The following is an 8,725-nucleotide window of genomic DNA, read 5'->3' on the forward strand; positions in this document are numbered from 1 at the left end:
ACCCTGACTTTGACCTTGACCAGATTTCTAAAAGTATGTATTATAGTCAATGAAGAACCATCCATCCATTATCTTTTACCCACTTCTTCCATTTTGGGTCACGGGGGTCACCGGTGCCCATGTCCAGCAATCACTGTGCGAGGGGCGGGGTACACCCTGGACGGGTCGCAAGTCCATCACAGGGACACATAGAGACAAACAACCATACACTCAAACAGAGACAATTTAGAGTTACCAATCAGTCTAACATGCATGTTTTTGCCCTCTGGGAGGAAACTGGAGTACCTGGAAAAAACCCACGCATGCACGGACAGAACATACAAACTCCACCCAGAAAGGTCCGAGATTCGACCAGCGACCTTCTTGCTGAGAGGCAACATCTCTACCAACTGAGCCACCATGCCACCCCTCAAATGCTTCGATTTCTGGATATTTCTAACTATTTGCCTTGATTTTGTAAAGGATTGCCAGAGAACTTGCTGAGGTATTTTCTCCATGATGCACACAGAAACATGCCTTTGCATTAAAACCACTGTGACATCAAACAGAGTAAGTCAAGGTACGTTGTGTGATGTCCAAGCGACAAATAAATAATACAGAAAAAAATTAGATTATAGATTATAAGCACTTGATCAAGAAAGAAGAGACACACATAGATAAAGGTGAAATAAAGGGAAAAGAGCAGAACAAATCAACAGGTCAGAGCTAATGCAGCTCAAAATGAAGCTACCCACTGAGCAAAACAAGATGTGTAACCTCCTGGTTTATAGATTAACCATCAGGTGTTTTATTTATTTATGCTCAAAGCGCATACTTCTGAAAATACACACATTTCCAGTGTTAAACAGAGGGCTGGATTAAAAGACTGAGTCTTGCAAGTGAGAAGATGAGTGAGGTGACCTGCAAGTGGGAATAACATTTGCATTTTAACTGGTCCTGCAATATTAAATAAAGACCTAAAGTTACATCTAAGCTTGTTAAAGGCATTACGAGATCAAATCAAAGTCTAAGAAGAGAAAAGTATTTTCTGAAAGAGTGCTTGCTCATGGACAGAGGTTTTTATTTTAATGGGTAATTTAGTTTTTGCTTATAGAAAAATAGTTTTAATATGTGAAATTTGAAAAAAATAACCTTTTAGATGATTTGAATTGAAGAAAATTGGGAGATTTCACAGAAAACCTTTATTTCCTAACAGAAAGACATCAGAGCTTTTCTGTTACTTAACATAGAGTCATAAAAAGGGGGAGAAACGTGGACCTTCTTGTATTTAATTTACTCTTCTTAAAGACAAAAAGGAACTCACAGCTGCATGACAAGATATAGGTGGGATGTGCTCTCGAAGATATCCTCCAGCGAAACAATGTTGGGGTGTTTGATTCTGAGGACACAGGACAGAAATCACAATCAGGTGAAGCACAGATCACACACAGAGAGGATGCATCACATGCAGCTTAAAATGTTAGAAAAGAAAAGCTATGGGCTTTAACGGGGGGGGGGGGGTGCTACAACAAACGCTGCCCTGATCCCACTCATGAAACAGTGTGAACAGAGTGGCCAACAGACGGGTGAGCATCACTCCTAGCTCTCGAGTCAAGCTGAGAGCATATGAGCCATCAGTAGCACCACAGCAGCAGAAAAAGGCAAACACAACGAGTAAATCCACCCCTCCCCATTTTATTCTGACAATTTTTCAAACCTGTCTGACGCGCGTTTTAATTTTGACTGCCACTTTCAATATGTATCCAAACTCCCCTCCTATCGTTCCCTTTTCCTCCATCATCTCCACCCTCCTCGTCTCTTGCTCTTTCTTCGGCACACTGCTGCGGGGAACTCCACACCATCCCCGCCTCTGTGCGCAGTTGCCCCAGCAACAGGAACACTAAAAATAGGCCTATCTTCTTTTTTACTCCTGACATTTCCGTGTGCACAGTCCCAATGTATTTTTTACTGACACCGTGCGTTTAGTCATCATTTTTTAGGTTGACCCCTGTGACCTCAGCTGCACGCGCCACCCGACAGGTAGGCTCGCAGAGCTCACCTGTGTAGAACCGCAATCTCATTTTCAATGTTGTTCTCTTTGCCTTCCAGCGCTTTCTTGGGGATGCACTTGATGGCTACTAGCCTCTGGGTCCTCTTCTCCTCTGCAAGAACCACCTCAGAGAAAGCACCCCTGAAACAAACACACACACAAAATACTTTGAAAAAAGCTGTAGCAACTAACAGCATAGCATTCCTTAAAGAAATTAATATTTAGTCAAATTTTGAAAACATTATGTGAGTGTGACTCATGCAAAGTTGCAAGATGTCACGCTCAGAGTATGTGTTGTGAATAACTCTCAGTTACTACTCTGAATTTTAGCTCAATATCTATAAAAATATCAAAGATGCATCCTTTTGTGTTTTAAGATCAGTTGACTGTGGCGGCCATCTTGAAACAGGTTAACACCAAAATCTAATCAGTTGTACATGTACACTGAATGATTATATTTTTGAAGGTTTCATTAAAAGCTGTCCCATAGTTGATGAGATATTTTGCTAACAGACAAACAAGGTTGGGTTCAACTTAAAACCAAAGTTTTAAGCAAAGATTTTACACAAATTAGTTGTCCTCATAGTATATGTTGAGGATAAAGTTCAACTACTACCATCCCAAATATTAGCTCAGTGTCTCTTAAATTGGTTGGGTTGTGGCTATTTTTGTATTTCCTAAAGTCAGTTAGCTGTAGCAGCTATCTTGAATTGGGTTGACTCCAAAAGTTAATCAATTGAAGATGCACATCCAATAATTCCTTTCTGAAAATGTCATTAAATTTTCACTAGTGGTTCATGAGATATTTTGCTAACAGATGCACACACGCCCACCTAAACAGACACAAGCATTATTCATTGCTTTGTATTTATCACGGGCGATAAACGGTGAAATACGTCTGGACAAAGAAAAAAAAAACACTCACAGATTTAATCTCAACATTTGACACCACAGTGTTCTAAAAACTGCTCTCAGCAACATTTCTAACCTTTTGGGGTTTTGTGGCACATGCAGCTTGTGCACGTGTGTGAGCAGGCCGTGGCTGAATGAATAATTGAAATTGGGGACATTACTAAGTGGTTTCAAACGGGCTGAGAAAAGCCTCGAGAGGTGAAGCAACAGACTATTAGAAAAACAGCTGCTTGACAAAACAAACAGCTATTTTTAATCCAGTCAATAATAGATGGAGTAAATGTGAGAGAGACCAAACTGCATTATGGATCATGGTCTGATAACGATGACAGGGGGGTGCACGTGTGTGTGTGTGGGTGTGTTTACACAGTCTGACCACAGGAACGTAATCTTTTATGAGTTTTTATTTTTGTTTCTTTGCATTGCTGAAAATAGACATGTTTTTTTTTGTTTGTTTGTTTAGTTGCTCACTTCTTCAGTGGTTGCCATGACAAACTTACTTGCATGAAGACTTGGCAATTGTTCTTACTCTGGATGCTCTTTGTGTGAAAACCACAGACCACTGAGCTACCACAGCCCTCTGTGTGGAGCAGAGAGTTGCTATCTAGGGTGCCCAGGAGAGCAGATGGTGGGGGTTAAGGGCCCAGAGTGGGACAAATGAGAGTGGAGGCAGGTGTGCTTCACTTTTCACACCCATTTTGATGTTGTCGGTTCAGGGAGTTGAACCGGCGACCTTCCGATCACAGACCCACCTTCTCTAACCTCTGTACCATCACTCCCCTAACTATAGCTATGTTAAAATAAAGACTTTTCAGTTGTTTGCAACTAGTTAATCACCCACCACTGAAAAGAAAAATGCAGGTGATAAGATGGGTCTGTTATTTAAATATTGCATGAACCAGCTGGATGGACACTCCCAAAATCTAATCACTGACTTACATCTAAATATTTGGAGGGACCCAGAATCAAGATCCACAGCCAGCACATGCTCTTGAGTCAAAATGACCCCACGAGGCCTCATGGGTAGGGCAGGAAGATGATTACAAACTCAAAACTGGCAATACCTCAGCCAATTTTAATTAAGATGTGGAGTGGTTGTAGCCGAGCGTAATCTACAACACATACGCTGACAGCTAATATTTTGCACAGGATTTTAGGTGAAAACTTTGTCATTAACTGTCTGAGTCAACCTTGCCTGTCTGTTAGCAAAATATCAAAATCCACTGGGTGGATCCCATTAAAATTCTCAGAAAATGTTGACCAGATGTACATCTAATAATGATTATATTTTGGAGCCATCATTACACATACTCTGGGTGCAGAAAGATCTCCCACAGATCTTACATTATTGTGTGAGATTGTGAGATGTTTCTAGATTTGACCAAAACTGCTTTTACTTTAGCATAATGTGATTTTTTTTTTCTCTTTTTGGCATGTAGAGCAGCTGATAATATGCATTTCTTCAAGGAACAGTGGGCCGTTAATTACATAAATTGTGCATCTGCCCACTTCCCAACTTCAGCCACTACAAACAGGTTTTTTAACAATTCACCCTCCATGTGAATCTGTACTTTTGAAACGGCCGTGTACCGTAAACATCTTGTGCTCATGAACTAATGCAGCAAAAATCTATGCACACATAAAGCTGGAGATCATTTCACACCCATCTCTAGTTTCATTTTAAATACACCCTAAAATAATTTCACAGCATAACTCCATAAAGGTCTAGCTCTCTTCGACCCGTAAAAGCATTTTAATATGTTTACCTTTGCTGCATCTTTAGCTAGTGCTCCACCAGAGGGTGCAAATTACTTACACCTCATTATGAGTCGTATAAACTTTTTTTTTGTTTTTCAAAATCAGAATCAGCTTTATTGTCATTGCACCAAAACACAACACAATTACATTTCAGTAGAGCCCATTCAAGAAACAGAAATAACCAAACAACATAGACGTGGGAAAACGGGAGTGCCTGAGGCTGCTGCCTCATGAGAGGTGTTGCCTTTTTTCATTAGATAAGAAAAAGGCAACACAAGGGAAAGAAGAGGTAAAAAAAAAATCATATCTCACACTGTATCCCTAACAGGACACAGTGTAAGGTTGCAAAAAACCTCAGCACAAAAAAAGCAACATACAGATGGCACAATGTGATGTATGTGGAGTGGGTGAGGGTGAGTGGGGGGGGAGGTGCTCCCAGCACAGGCCGCCCAAGAGAGTGTCGCAGCTGCCTGACGCCTCGCATACCTATGTTACCGCACCGGGGGGGCAAAAGGAGGGAGGCCAGCGAAGAAGGTGGGTTGAGGGGAGTGTGTGCGAATGAGTGTATGCATGTGTGAAGTGACTCTGTGAACACTGTTCCAGATGTCAACCCCCACCTGCCATAGTCCATGATACGTGATGGTGCATTTATCAGCCGGCCTCGGTAGAGCTCTCTGAGACAGGTCCATAGATGTCCTTGGGGAAGGGCAATGGTGGTGGGAGCAAATCATCTTGTTCACATAACATCCAGGAGAATTTGAGATGGTCAGCCTTCCAAGTCGACACAGGGGGAGCCAGATTCAGATAACAATTGTTGTTTTATGTCAGGCCGACGTTAATTTCTGTCTGGCTTACAGTTCCACTGGCACAACTCAATGGTGACTCCAAACAGCCAAATCTTTGTGGTCAGTACCGCCGGACCGAGCTTGTAGCATCTCCAAGGTCAATTCCTTCCTACCTGTGAGATCCAGTAGCTGCAAGTAGCCTGAAATTCTCAGCAGAAATTGTGTCCAGCTTACGGCTGTCACAGCTCGGCACGTTCCTTCAAAGAGGCCAGGCAGCTTCACAATGGCCAGAACAGCTGCCAATGTTTTTTGAATTTGTTGATATGTCAGGTAATGACCGACTCCTAAAAGCAGAAATCCTGTTATCATAAATCTAATTTTGTACGCATCTTCGACCGACAAAATGGAAAGACACACCATCTTCCACTGCCCCCAGGAATCCATCGCATATCCAGCTACAAGTGTCCCGTCAGGACAAGAGGGCTCTCCTTCGCCCTGTCTTCTTGTCGAGAAAATTTGAACAATTGCGTAGAGAGACCAGCTGACCAGATCCATAGTTTACAAATCGGAAGATATGCAAAGAGAGGCTCTGAAAAGGTTCACAGAACAAAGAGCAGAAGCAGGAAGGAAGAAGGAGCGGGAGGGAAAAGTGTCCGCCTTCACGGAAAGCAAGAAAAAAAACATACAAATACAACATACAAATATCAACAGACTACAACTGTGAAAAATATATTTGGTAGAGTGATCAAATAACATTTTACTATATTGTAATAAACATACATTTTTTGTCAGTTAGCAAAACAGTGATATAGATGTATTTTAACATTTTAATGCAACAATTTAATTCAGGACAACTTAAAATGTATTAACCTACATTAATGCCTCCAAAATCAAATACCACAGAAAATAGGTCTCAACTTTTTTAATACTATATATTAAATATGGTGTTTGCATATTTATCCATCCATCCTTTATCTTTTACCCGCTTCTTCCTTTTCAGATCATGGGGGTCATTGGTGCCCATGTCCAGCCATCACTGTGTGTGAGGCGGGGGACACACTGGACAAGTCGCAAGTCCATCACAGGGACACATAAAGACAAGCAAACATTCACTCTCTCACTCACACCTAGGGACAATTTAGAGTTACAAGTCAGCCTAACCTGCATATGTTTGGTCTGTGGGAGGAAACCGGAGTACCCGGAGAAAACCCACGCATGCACGGAGAGAACATGCTTACACCCAGAAATGCTCTCGAACCGGGATTTGAACCAGGGTAACCAGCTCACTGAGAGGCGGCAGCTCTACCAACTGTGTCACTGTGCTGTTTGCAAATTAAAATGTTAAAATATTGTACTTTCTTAGTGAGAGCTGAGCAGCAAAAATGATGGACAAGGTGCCAAATCCTCCTTCTGTACAAATTAAAGCCATAATATCTATGGTTATTGGTGCCACCTTGTTATATTTTTGAATCCAGAGTCTGTGCAGTTGGGATGTACAGCTTGAAATCCTATCTTCTCCCCCACACATAATGTTTTTGTCTGTTTGGAATCAAATAACTAATCTAATTATGTTAGAAAAATAAATATTTTACAAATCAGCAAAGTAAAGTAACTGTGTGATTCATTTAAAGTAAACTTAGGGAAAAAAATCCTGGACGAATATTTGAATTTATTTATTTTACTAAAGCACTGTCTTATTCATTTTGGACTTAAAGCTCATCTACAGCCAGCCTGCAGGGGTCGCTCATTTTGTTTTGGCTTCAGCATCCATTGTCATGTTCCTGTGTGTATTTTTATTTTTTTTTATTGAAGATTTTTAACGGATGTTTTGTCACATACTTATCAGTCATGACCTCAGACATGGAGCAAGAAGAAGTATTCAGAAAAGGACAGCAATTTTCCTTCAGGCTAGGCTAATGGTTAGCCAAAGGAGGCCCCGCCTTATTTTGTTGTTTGATTTGTTTTTAGGGTCAATAAATAACCGTTCCTAAAAATCAACATAGATATTAGCTTAAAAGTATGCTACAATATCCAATATTAGCAAATAATAATAAAAAATAATTAATTTAATATTAAACATCAGCCTGGCTTAGACAAAGACTTCCACCTTTTCTCTACACTCTGTGTCAAGGCTAACAAGGCATTAATTACTGATAACTATGTGACAAAACAAAATAATAATAAAAATTACCAGACTATTTTTAGGTGTGAGTGAGAAAGTGAATGGTTGTTTTTCTCGTTTGTCTCTATGTGGCCCTGTGATGGACTTGCGACCCGTCCAGAGTGTACCCTGCCCCTCCCACAGTGATTGCTGGACATGGGCACCAGCAACCCCCATGACCCAAAATGGAACAAGCGGGTAAAGAAAATGGATGGATGGATACTTTAAATAATAAAAAGTGCAATAGTGTTTGTGATTCTAATGAAGAAAAGCTGATTTTAAAAAGAAATGCAGCATCATTTTCTTAAACATGAGAGAACATTAAATTAGATTAAATGAGGAAGCAAGAAATAGATGCTCATGGATGAGAACACACACACTTTTTTTGGTTGCCATTAGACACAGTGTAATTAACCATCCACTTGCACATTTCTCCTTGGAGACGTAGCAGGGGTGGGTTCTCATTGGGTTCAAGGAATGAAACGCAAAGGAGGAGAGGAAGCTACTGTAGCTATGGTTGCTCTGAACTAATGAGATTTTGTGAAGAGGTAATGTGCTCGCCTTACAGGAACTCTGGACAGCAGCAAAACAGATAAATGAGAGGTGTGTGCTGCGGTTGCACCTCATAGATTTAAACACACGTACGGTAGTTTCTCCACCAGCTGCAGACCAGTGAAATCTGTTCAATTCCCAAGTAATTCTGTCCATCACTGTAACTTACTCATGAAGAAAACAACTAACTAATAAATAAACAAATTAAAGACGTTTTATATTAGTTAATCCCAAAGCTCATCGTTGAAGACAGAAAGACAGACAGACAGACAGACAGACACAGACAGACAGACAGACAGACAGACAGACAGACAGACAGACAGACAGACAGACAGACAGACAGACAGACAGATAGACAGATAGATAGATAGATAGATAGATAGATAGATAGATAGATAGATAGATAGATAGATAGATAGATAGATAGATAGATACATATAGATATATCTATATATATCTATATCTATATATAGATATATATATATATATACTGTCTATTTTGGATTTATAGCCCCCTCAGCACCCCCC

This window comes from Nematolebias whitei, chromosome 7, assembly GCF_014905685.2.
Source record: "Nematolebias whitei isolate Nwh7 chromosome 7, NemWhi1, whole genome shotgun sequence".
In the NCBI taxonomy this organism is placed as follows: domain Eukaryota; kingdom Metazoa; phylum Chordata; class Actinopteri; order Cyprinodontiformes; family Rivulidae; genus Nematolebias; species Nematolebias whitei.